The following is a 13,387-nucleotide window of genomic DNA, read 5'->3' as shown; positions in this document are numbered from 1 at the left end:
GCGAATATAACACAAGAGATGGTCAGAGACTGCAGACGTGATACAAGAGATGGTCAGAGACTGCAGACGTGATACAAGAGATGGTCAGAGACTGCGGACATGATACAGGAGATGGTTAGAGATTACAGACAGGATACAAGAGATGGTCAGAGACTGAAGACATGATACAAGAGATGGTCAGAGACTGCGGACATGATACAGGAGATGGTCAGAGAGTGCTGACATGATACAAGAGATGATCAGAGAGTTTTGACATGATATAAGACATGGTTAAAGACTGCGGACATGATACAAGAGATGGTCAGAGACTGCGGACATGATACAGGAGATGGTCAGAGATTGCCGACATGATACAAGAAATGGTCAGAGAATGCTGACATGATACAAGAGATGGTCAAAGAGTTTGGACATGATACAAGAGATGGTCAGAGACTGCGGACATGATACAAGAGATGGTCAGAGACTGCGGACATGATACAGGAGATGGTCAGAGACTGAAGACATGATACAAGAGATGGTCAGAGACTGCGGACATGATACAGGAGAAGGTCAGAGACTGCGGACATGATACAGGAGATGGTCAGAGAGTGCTGACATGATAGAAGAGATGGTCAGAGAGATTTGACATGATACAAGAGATGGTCAGAGACTGCGGACATAATACAAGAGATGGTCAGAGATTGCCGACATGATACAAGAAATGGTCAGAGAGTGCTGACATGATACAAGAGATGGTCAGAGAGTTTTGACATAAGACATGGTTAGAGACTGCAGACATGATACAAGAGATGGTCAGAGACTGCGGACATGATACAAGAGATGGTCAGAGACTGCGGACATGATACAGGAGATGGTCAGAGACTGAAGACATGATACAAGAGATGGTCGGAGACTGCGGACATGATACAGGAGATGGTCAGAGACTGCGGACATGATACAGGAAATGGTCAGAGAGCTGACATGATATAAGACATGGTTAGAGACTGCGGACATGATACAAGAGATGGATAGAGACTGCGGACATGATACAAGAGATGGTCAGAGACTGCAGACATGATACAGGAGATGGTCAGAGACTGCAGACATGATACAAGAGTTGGTCAGAGAGTACGGATATGATACAAGAGATGGTCAGAGACTGCGGACACGATACAGGAGATGGTCAGAGACTGCAGGTGGGATCCAAGAGATGGTCAGAGACAGCATACCTGATACAAGAAATGGTCAGAGACTGTGGACATGCTATTGGAGTTGTTGGAGACTGCGAATATACTTCAGGAGACAGTCATTGATTGGAGACATATTACATGAGTGCTATAAATCACTACTATTAAAGGGCAATGAAGAAACACAGATTAATGTCTGCAGGACAAAAAGTGCCAATGGCCCACAGGTTGGGCACCAGGTAGCTTAGCCACAGGGCTCTGAAAATCCCTTGACCTGGCTGGTAGCATGACAGCCAGGCATCTGGCATGATCATAAAGAGAGGTCAGCAGGGTTGGTCCACGGAGCTTGAACCCTGGGGTGAAGAACATGAAGCTACTACGTCTTCCTAGATAACCCATAGTGTTCTGGGAATCCTTTGTCCTTTATTAAATGTTCATTTATAAGATAAAAAGAAAACAGAAAATTGTAAAAGGAAATAAAAGTATACAAAGCAATCAGCATGAAAACATGAAAACATGAAATAAAATCAATCCAAAGCCACTATACTGCCTTCCTTCTGTAATTTACAAGAACAGAGATAAAAATAAATAAATGCGGGCCGAGCATTACCAAGGAACTGAACTGCCAAAGACAAAAGTGAACGGCTGTCCGGTTCATACCAACTACTGTAAAATCCCCTTTGAACTTCCTTTCACTTTTCTCTTTGATAATTCAATTCCTTGGTAATGCTCGGCGTGTTTTCATGCGAGTCGCCATATGAGGAAATGGTTGGCTTCCATGCAGATCAGAGGAAGGTGTTTCTCAAACATGCAGGTGATGAAATATTCCCCAATGTACTGTATGCAGGAAATTCTGAGAAGACACAAGGGTGTCATAGAAAAAAACCATGACAAGGAGTGGAAGATGAAATTCGAAGGAAAAGAAACGCTTACTCAGCCATTCACTGGAAGAAGATATTATTATTATTATTATTATTATTATAATACAGGATTTATATATTATTATTATTATTATACAGGATTTATATATTATTATTATTATTATTATTATACAGGATTTATATATTATTATTATTATACAGGATTTATATATTATTATTATTATTATCATACAGGATTTATATATTATTATTATTATTATACAGGATTTATATATTATTATTATTATTATCATACAGGATTTATATATTATTATTATTATTATTATTATACAGGATTTATATATTATTATTATTATTATACAGGATTTATATATTATTATTATTATTATTATCATAAAGGATTTATATATTATTATTATACAGGATTTATATATTATTATTATTATACAGGATTTATATATTATTATTATTATTATACAGGATTTATATATTATTATTATTATTATTATTATCATAAAGGATTTATATATTATTATTATTATTATTATTATACAGGATTTATATATTATTATTATTATCATACAGGATTTATATATTATTATTATTATTATTATTATACAGGATTTATATATTATTATTATTATTATTATACAGGATTTATATATTATTATTATTATTATACAGGATTTATATATTATTATTATTATTATTATCATAAAGGATTTATATATTATTATTATTATTATTATACAGGATTTATATATTATTATTATACAGGATTTATATATTATTATTATTATACAGGATTTATATATTATTATTATTATTATTATTATTATCATAAAGGATTTATATATTATTATTATTATTATTATTATACAGGATTTATATATTATTATTATTATTATACAGGATTTATATATTATTATTATTATTATTATTATACAGGATTTATATATTATTATTATACAGGATTTATATATTATTATTATTATTATTATTATACAGGATTTATATATTATTATTATTATTATTATACAGGATTTATATATTATTATTATTATACAGGATTTATATATTATTATTATTATTATACAGGATTTATAGCACCAACAGTTTGCTCAGCGCTTTACAAAATGAAGACAGACATGACAGTTACAATACAATTTGGTACAAGAGGAAACAGAGGGTCCTGGTCCTTAGAGCTTACAATCTAGGAAGGGTTGAGAGATACAAAAGGTGATAGCTGTGGGGGGGGGGGAGGAGGAGCTGATGGAGGAAAAAAAATTCAGTTTACAAGTTAGAAGCAGGATAGGCTTCTTTAAATAAAAAGGTCTTCAGGGATCGTCTAAAGGTAGATAGATTAGGAGACAGTCGGACAGATTGGGGTAGGAAGTTCCATAGGATGGAAGAAGCTCGGGAGAAGTCCTGGAAGCAAGCATTGGAGGAGGTGACACGGGACCTCGAGAGGAGAAGGTCTTGGAAGGATCGAAGAGAGCGATTTGGTTATTATTATTATACAGGATTCACAGTGAAGGAAATGCGTATTTGATCCCCTGCTGATTTTGAATGTTTGCCCCTCACAAAGAAATGAAAAAAAAAGCCACTAGAATTATTTCTACAGAAAAGAACATCGCCAGCTGCAAAGCTTGATACCAGGATGATGCGTGTAGCTGCAGCCCTCCAAACTTGGTGTGGCCTTCAGATGAGCACAACAACAGTGCGTAGAAAGCTTCATGGAATGGGTTTCCATGGCTGAGCAGCTGCATCCAAGCCTTACATCACCAAGTGCAATGCAAAGCATCGGATACCCTGGTGTAAAGCACGCCGCCACTGGACTCTAGAGCAATGGAGACGTGTTATCTGGAGTGACCAATTACACTTCTGTGTGGCAATCCGATGGACGTGTCTAGGTTGGCAGTTGCCAGGAGAACGGTACTTGTCTGACTGCATTGTGCCAAGTGTAAAGTTTGGTGGAGGGGGGATTATGGTGTGGGGATTGTTTTTCAAGGGTTGGACTTGGCCCCCTAGTTCCAGTGAAGGGAACTCTTAAGGTGACATTTTGGACAATTTCATGCTCCCAACTTTGTGGGAAGAGTTTGGGGATGGCCCCTTCCTGTTCCAACATGACTGCACACCAGTGCACAAAGCAAGGTCCATAAAGACATGGAGGAGCCAGTTTGGGGTGGAGGAACTTGACTGTCCTGCACAGAGTCCTGACCTCAACCCCATAGAACACCTTTGGGATGAATTAGAGCGGAGACTGCGAGCCAGGCCCCCTCCCCCGACATCAGTGCCTGACCTGACAAATGTGCTTCTGGAAGAATGGTCCAACCTTCCCATAGACACCCTCCTAAACCTTGTGGACGGCCTTCCCAGAAGAGTTGAAGCTGTTATAGCTGCAAAGGGCGGGGCCAACTCAATATTGAACCCTACGGCCTAAGACTGGGATGCCATTAAAGGTCATGTGTGTGGGAAGGGCGGGGCCAACTTAATATTGAACCCTACGGACTAAGACTGGGAGGCCATTAAAGGTCATGTGTGTGGGAAGGGCGGGGCCAACTTAATATTGAACCCTACGGACTAAGACTGGGAGGCCATTAAAGGTCATGTGTGTGGGAAGGGCGGGGCCAACTTAATATTGAACCCTACGGACTAAGACTGGGAGACCATTAGGGAGACCATTAAAGTTCATGTGTGTGGAAAGGGCGGGGCCAACTCAATATTGAACCCTACGGACTAAGACTGGGGGGCCATTAAAGGTCATGTGCGTGGAAAGGGTGGGGCCAACTCAATATTGAACCCTACAGACTAAGACTGGGAGGCCATTAAAGGTCATTTGTGAGGAAAGGCCGGCGGCCCAATACTTTTGGAAATATAGTGTATGTCTGATTAAGGTCACATAACACAGGGTGATTGCAGTCATTGGTGTATTTCAGAGGCGCGACACATAATTTATATTTCAGTGAAAAATAAATACCCGGGTGGTAGGATGTGGATTTTCAGGCCTGCCCTGAAGTCTCAGGGGGACCTTAGGTTCCTTTTTTCCCTGTCTGGAGGTCTTTCTTCCAGAGAGCCCTTAACCTTGTACCCGGTGGTCAGCTTCGGCTGACAAATTTGCTCTGATTCTAGGAGCCAGCGAAAAAAGTTAGGAGCCAGTTTTTTTTTTTGCTCAGTGTGGGTGGTCAGGAAACGTTTGGGTGACAAGCATTACGTGATACAATTTTCCGCACAGCAGTCACAGCAAAACCGCCCCATGTTTTAGGTGTAAATAATGGCACCTGAACCTGCGTTTTTGCGATCACAGCGATTGTGCTGCGATCCCAGAACGCCCAGGTGAGAAGTGAGCCGCCCTGGTTCACAAATATGCGATTCTGGATGCATTTTCGAACTCACAGTTTCGCATGACAGTCTAGATCAGTCTTTTTCAACCAGGGTGCCCAGGCACCTGGGGTGCTTTCAGGCTTCTTCAGGGGTGCCTTCAGGCTTCTTCAGGGGTGCCTTGCAAAAATGCCTAAAAATTGTCCAAAAACTGTGTACAAGCCAGCAGGTGGACCAATCCTGCTTTTAGTTACACAAAGCTGCAGGTTTTCATTATGAACTTTTATGACCTTCTAGCTGCTGGCATCCTGACAACCAATGACATCATCAGTTGATAAGGAGGAAGTCTGGTGCATGCGCATCAACCTTGTTTGCCCCTCCCCTGACCTCCACTGTCAGCACTGGGGTCATATTAGAAGAGTGAGGGAGAGACACACTGCAATACTAATCAATATGAGTGCAAAGGTGTATTTGCTTTGGAAGAATAAATCACCTCTAACGTTGGGTGTCCTACGTGTGTGGATGGGTGTAGAATAGTTTACATTTTAGAATGGGGTGCCTTGAGATTGGGGTGCCTTGAGATTGGGATGCCTTGAGATTATCCATCATTTTTAAAGGATGCCTTCACAGGAAAAAGGTTGGGAAATGCTTGTCTAGATAATATGTATTCCAATTGAGGTGCCTTACACAGATGGGATCCACATGCATTGCGTTTTGAGTGCCTTTATAAAAAGGGTCCTGTGTGAGTTTATAGCGGTCGGTTGCAAGTGATAGAGTATAGTGGCATGCGGAGACAAGTGTTCACATAGGCTTGCCATTGACAGGAGTTTTTACATTGAAGTCTATGGGAGGCGACCTTGCTTTGAAGTATATGGAAGGTGTTTTTGCATTGAAGTCTATGGGAGGCGAACTTGCTTTGCAGTCTATAGGAGGCAACCTTGCATTGAAGTCTATGGGAGGCGACCTTGCTTTGAAGTCTGTGGGAGGCAACCTTGCATTGAAGTCTATGGGAGGCGACCTTGCTTTGAAGTCTGTGGGAGGCAACCTTTCATTGAAGTCTATGGGAGGCGACCTTGCTTTGAAGTCTGTGGGAGGAGACTTTGCATTAAGGTCTGTGGCAGGTAACTTTGCATTGAGGCCTATGGGAGGCGACTTTGCATTGAGGTCTATGGAACGTGACATTGCATTATAGTCTATGGGAGGCAACCTTGCATTAAAATCTATGGGAGGCGACCTTGCATTGAAGTCTATGGGAGGTGACCTTGCTTTGAAGTCTGTGGGAGGAGACTTTGCATTAAGGTCTGTGGCAGGTAACTTTGCATTGAGGCCTATGGGAGGCGACTTTGCATTGAGGTCTATGGAACGTGACATTGCATTATAGTCTATGGGAGGCAACCTTGCATTAAAATCTATGGGAGGCGACCTTGCATTGAAGTCTATGGGAGGCGACCTTGCTTTGAAGTCTGTGGGAGGAGACTTTGCATTAATGTCTGTGGGAGGCGACTTTGCATTGAAGTCTGTGGGAGGCGACTTTGCATTAACGTCTGTGGGAGGCGACTTTGCATTGAGGTCTATGGGAGGCGACTTTGCATTAACGTCTGCGGGAGGCGACTTTGCATTGAGGTCTATGGGAGGCAACTTTGCACTGAAGTCTATGGGAAGAAGTGTGTAAACCCAGGGTGCAATTTCTAGTCACCATGACGACCTCTGTTTTGTCAAGCCCTGCTTTATAAGTAGCTGTAATAAATAAATAAATAAATACATGTTTTTCTGGCATGCCACCCCTGGGAGGAACCGGAGCTCCTTCTACTCCTTAGCCCCAGGCTAGACAAGGGCTGATTCTCATATCCATGTCTTGCATGTAGGAGAATGCAAGATAATTTATTAAAAAATGGTAGTTGCTTATAATACACAGTGCTTTAGCAAACTAATGTCATCCAGTTAGGATTTACATTTACTTTAAGGCAGCATTGAAACCCAAAAGTAAACATTTATTATATTCCAGCTTACCAATTCTTACATGTGATGGCTGCCTTTTTTTATTTTTGTATAATTCTATTTTCATCTGGTGATCCGGCCAGTAAGTCTGTTGTTTGTCAAAAGAACAAGCTCTCTTCCAGATATATTGTAAAGTGCTGAGCAAACTGTTGGCACTATATAAATCCTGTATAATAATAATATAGCAGTTTAAAGGGATGAGCCGAACCATTTACCACCTACAGGGGTGATTAAAATGATCAGAATTTGTTTAGTTATATAAACATTTGCACCGCCCCACAAACAAAAAACAGTTTGCTGTAACTGATTATAAAGTGTTAGTTGGAGTTTGGCTTCAATTCGTTAGTGTATCTAAATGTGCAAGTAGACATACCCCCCCCCCCCGAATGACAATGCTGCTGTCCAAAGGTGCCCCCTGTACTCCTTACTCCAGTGTGGGGGCGCTCTAATACAGGTGGTGTGTTACTGGCCCAGATCACCAGGTGAAAACAGAGAAAAGAAAGTCTGGAAAATGAAAACGAATGCATCTAATGATTGGTAAGCTGCAACATATCACAAATTTGGTTTTGGGTTGAATATCGCTTTTATTTTGATTTTTTTTTACACTAAAACAAAAATAGACTCTCTTCTCGTGTCAACATGTAAGCAGATCTCTGCAAAATGACTAAAATGAATGACAAACAAAAAAAAAACACAGAAAACTGAAAGGTTACAATGTTACCTACAAGTCATCCAGAATGGAATGCAGGCAGAATTGCAGCAACGCTGCCCTCTAATGGCCACAAACGCCTATGACGGCTACTTCTCAGGCTGTTAAAGTGGGGGGATCCGGAAATGCGTTTGGTGCAGAAACAGGTTACAACTACTGCAAGGGCACTAGTCAGCATTAAAGTGGATGCAAAGCTATTAATGAATTACATTTGATTTATGTATTATATCATGCCTTATATCATGCCTTTATTTTTTTTTTAAGCAAATAAACCCAAAACCAAACATTTGTTACGCGTTCCAATTCTTAGATGTGTTGACTGCATTAGTTTTCTTTCTCAGGCCTTCTTTCTTCTCTTTGTATCTGGTGATTCAGCCAGTAAGTCTGTTATTTTTAAAAAGAACAAGCTCTCCTGCAGATGTATCAGTTACAGAGATGAGAAAAACCATTTACCACTGGCAAGGGTGATCACAATGATCAACATTTGTGTAAAACCTTTATCCCAAAAGGAACAAAACTGTTGGCTGTAACTGATCATAAAGCATTAGATGGAGTTTGGCTTCGGTTTGTTAGTATATTTAAATCTGCTAGTCCATCTAACAACCTCCCCTACAAAGACTGACAATGCTGCTGTTCAAAAAGGTGCCCCCTGTGCTCCTTCCTCCAGAGTCGGGGCGCTCTAATACAGGAGGTGTGTTACTGGCATGATCACAAAGTGAAAACAGAAGGAACAAAACCAAAAAACGAATACTAATGCAGCCGCCACATCTAATGATTGGTAACCTGCAATGTATAAAATTTTTGGTTTTGAGTTTAAATATTCAAAATGGGATCCAAGTATATAGTAGTGATATAAAAAAACAAATGTTTTCAACACCTTATATAAATCCAAAAGATTTATATTGATTAACCTCCCTAGCGGTCTGATTATGTCAGTATTTCTGTGCTCAAAGTGGTACTTTTTTGCATGGAAATATGTATTTTTTTTATTGTAGGCCTGTAATTTTTAGGAATAACTCCCTGAAATCTGTCCGAACAAGAGTCTAGTAAACATCCCGGGTATGAAAAAATTTAAAACACGAAATCATAAATTATAATTTAATAATCATAAAAAATAATAATATAATAATAATAAATGTAATTCAATAATATAATCAAACCAAAAACACTGAAATGTGAAATATAGCGCCAAGTTCGCACATCGCTGAGCAAAGTCGCAGAATCGTTTTCAGTGTCTGATGAGGAATTTCCCCCACGAATCATTATCACTCAATTCTGCAAGTGGTTCTGATTTACTATCGCTGTTCTCTAGCCGGTCTAAAACCGCGTCTGACCTAAAGGGACGCTTTTTGGACGCCATGGACGTTTCTCAGTTTCCAGGCAGAAAGAACAGTAAAAATGCAGGCAGGGCGCCGGACAAAGCACTCGGGACAAAATGTATGTGAAATGGTTTGATACAGGAATGTTATACTGTGTGATTTTAGTGATTTTAGTGAATGTCACTTTTACAACTTTCAAATTTCCCGCCAGTTCTGTCCCCCGTACGTCCCGACGTCGCAGGGAACGGAACCCAGAAGACAGATGCCGGCATCGGCTGGAAGACATTGCCGGGGACACTGCAGGGGGGACATCGCGGGAGCGCAGGACAAGGTAAGTGAAGAAGAGATCCCGGAGCAACGCTGCAGTGTATTCCTGAGTGTAGCTCGGGGGGGTTACCGCTTGTGGTACTGAAACTTTACCCCGAGCTACACCCGGGAATACCGCCAGGGAGGTTAATAAAGTCAACGTTGTCATCAGAAACACATGTGACAGGTCCTCTTTATTGATGATGTTACCTTCAATTGGTAATAAGAAAAGGTAAAGCTATAGAATGGCGTCTGTGTACACTGCTCAATAAAATGAAAGGAATACTTTTTAATCAGAGTCTAGCATTAGGTCAATGACACTCCTGGGATATTGATCTGGTCAGGTAAGTAGCAGAGGGGGTTGTTATTCAGTTTCAGCTACTTTGGAGTTATTGAAATTAACAACAGGTGCACTAGATGGGCAACAATGAGACAACCCCCAAAACAGGAATGGTTTTGCAGGTGGAGGTCACTGACATTTTTTCCCTACTCATCTTTTCTGACTGTTTTTCACTTGTTTTGCATTTGGCTAGGGTCAGTGTCACTACTGGTAGCATGAGGCCATACCTGGACCCTACAGAGGTTGCACAGGCAGTCCAGCTCCTCCAGGATGGCACATCAATACGTACCATTGCCAGAAGGTTTGCTGTGTCTCCCAGCACAGTCTCAGGAACATGGAGGAGATTCCAGGAGACGGGCAGTTACTCTAGGAGGGCTGGACAGGGCCGTAGAAGTTCCTTAACCCATCAGCAGGACCAATATCTGCTCCTTTGTGCAAGGAGGAACAGGATGAGCCCTGCCAGAGCCCTACAAAATGACCTCCAGCAGGCCACTGGTGTGAATGTCTCTGACCAAACAATCAGAAACAGACTTCATGAGGGTGGCCTGAGGGCCCGACGTCCTCTAGTGGGCGCTGTGCTCACTGCTCGGCACCATAGAGCTGGATTGGCATTGGCCATTGAACACCAGAATTGGCAGGTCCACCACTGGCACCCTGTGCTTTTCACAGATGAGAGCAGGTTCACCCTGAGCACATGTGACAGACGTGAAAGGGTCTGGAGAAGCCGTGGAGAACGTTCTGCTGCCTGTAACATTGTTCACCATGACCGCTTTGGTGGTGGGTCAGTGATGGTCTGGGGAGGCATATCCATGGAGGGACACACAGACCTCTACAGGGTAGACAATGGCACCCTGACCGCCATTAGGTATCGGGATGAAATCCTTGGACCCATTGTAAGACCCTACGCTGGTGCAGTGGGTCCTGGGTTCCTCCTGGTGCAGTGGGTCCTAGGTTCCTCCTGGTGCACGACAATGCCCGGCCTCATGTGGGGGGAGTATGCAGGCAGTTCCTGAAGGATAAAGGAATTGATACCATTGAATGGGCAGCACAGCGGCTAAATGGTTATCACTTCTTCCAGGCAGCACCAGGGTCGTTGGCTCAAATCCCAGCCATGGCACCAACTGCCTGGAGTTTGCATGCTCTCCCTGTGCCTGCGTGGGTTTCCTCCAGGCACTCCAGTTTCCTCCCACACTCCAAGACATACTGGTAGGTTAACTGGTTCCTGTCTAAATTGTACCTAGTATGTGTATGTATGAATGTGAGTTAGGGATCTTGGATTGTACGCCCCTTGAGGGTTAGGGACTGATGTGAATGTACAATATATAAGTAAAGCGCTGTGTAAATTGACAGCACTATACAAGTACCTGAAAAAAATAAATGGCCCCCACACTCGCCTGACTTAAATCCAATAGAACCCCTCTGGGATGTCATGTTTTGATCCATCTGACACCGTCAGGTTGCAGCTCAGACTGTCCAGGAGCTCAGTGACACCCTGGTCCAGATCTGGGAGGAAATCCCCCAGGACACCATCTGTGGTCTCATTAGGACCCTCCCCCGACGTTGTCAGGCATGCATACAAGCACGTGGGGGCCATACAAACTGCTGAGGACCATTCTGATTTTCTGCAATTACATTTCAGCCTGCTGCATAATTTTTTCACTTTTCGGGGAATCTTTGAATTCAGTCCTCTGTAGATCGATCATTTTCATGGTCCTTACGTTCCTAACACATTACCCCGTCTTCCTTTCATTTTCCAGTGAGTTGTTTGGAGATGAGACTCTCACCCGGAACATGTTGTAATACAGAGCTGATGACACCGGCTGACTCCTTTCCCCACATCCTTACCAAAGAATCACAGAAATGTGTTTATGTTTACCTGGGTGACATGTGATTACAACACGGCCGCCTGTTGTACGTGCCTTCCCCCAGCTCCGACTATAGCATGACAACTGTCTTCCCTTAAAAGGAATAGAATGGCCTCTGGCCAATTATTTGGTGTTGAAGTGAAATTCCTCTCTAATCATACTTCTACCTAAAAATGTCCCCTCCCCCCTCCTTTCCACTTGCTTTGATTTTAACACACATTAAAGTGCCTCCTGCTTCAACATGCATTTTTGATGCTTCTGTGATGCTTTTAGAAGCTGTATAAGTGCCTGGTAGGCAAGTGGTTAATGAAGCTCGACAAATGCCCTGTGTGTATTGATATTCTATTTGTTTTAAAGGGGCCCCGAAGAACACTAGCTCATTGGTACTCCCAGGTCTGTAATACACCCAGCTCAGCAGATCACCAGCTAATTAAGAACCCTCATCCAGCCGATGCCCCACTCAGTAGTACCCCCAGCTCTGCTGATCCCCAATTCAGTAGTAACCCCCAGCTCTGCCGATCTCCCACTCAGTAGTAGCCTCCAACTCTGCTGATCTCCCACTCAGTAGTAACCCCCATCTCTGCCGATCTCCCACTTAGCAGAACCCCAAGCTCTGCTGAACACCCACTCAGTAGTAACCCCAACTTTGCGCTCAGCTCTGCAGAGCTACCGCTTGGTAGTAAACCCTAGCTCTGCTGATCCTCCACTCAGTAGCAACCCTCAACTCTGCTGATCCCCCGCTCAGTTGTTCCCCCAGCTCTGCTGATCTCCCTATCAGTAGAACTCCAATTTCTGTCGATTTCCCACTCAGTAGTAACCCCAAGCTCTGCTGATCTCCCACTTAGTAGAACACCCAGCTCTGCTGATCTCCCACTCAGTAGTAAGCCCCAGCTCTGCTGATCTCCCACTCAATAGTAACCCCCAGCTCTGCCGATCTCCCACTTAGCAGAACCCCAAGCTCTGCTGATCACCCACTCAGTAGTAACCCCAACTTTGCCCTCAGCTCTGCAGACCCACCGCTCAGTAGTAAACCCTAGCTATGCTGATCCTCCACTCAGTAGCAACCCTCAACTCTGCTGATCCCCCGCTCAGTTGTTCCCCCAGCTCTGCTGATCTCCCTCTCAGTAGAACCCCAATTTCTGCCGATTTCCCACTCAGTAGTAACCCCCAGCTCTGCTGATCTCCTACTTAGTAGAACACCCAGCTCTGCTGATCCCCCACTCAGTAGTAACCCCAACTTTGATGATCCCCCACTCAGTAACCCTCAGCTCTGCAGACCCACCGCTTGGTAGTAAACCCTAGCTCTGCTGATCCCCCACTCAGTAGCAACCCTCAGCTCTGCTGATCCCCCGCTCAGTAGTTCCCCCCAGCTCTGCTGATGTCCCTCTCAGTAGAACCCCAAGCTCTGTAAACCCTCAGTTCAATGCAATGGATTTTGGGTATATTTTTACATGCGTGGTCATTAAAGCCTAATAACCCCCC

This window comes from Staurois parvus, unplaced genomic scaffold (assembly GCF_062004578.1).
Source record: "Staurois parvus isolate SC_StPar_1 unplaced genomic scaffold, SC_StPar_1.0 ptg001614l, whole genome shotgun sequence".
NCBI lineage: Eukaryota > Metazoa > Chordata > Amphibia > Anura > Ranidae > Staurois > Staurois parvus.
The sequence above is the reverse complement of the archived record's forward strand: the minus strand, read 5'-3'. Positions refer to the sequence as shown.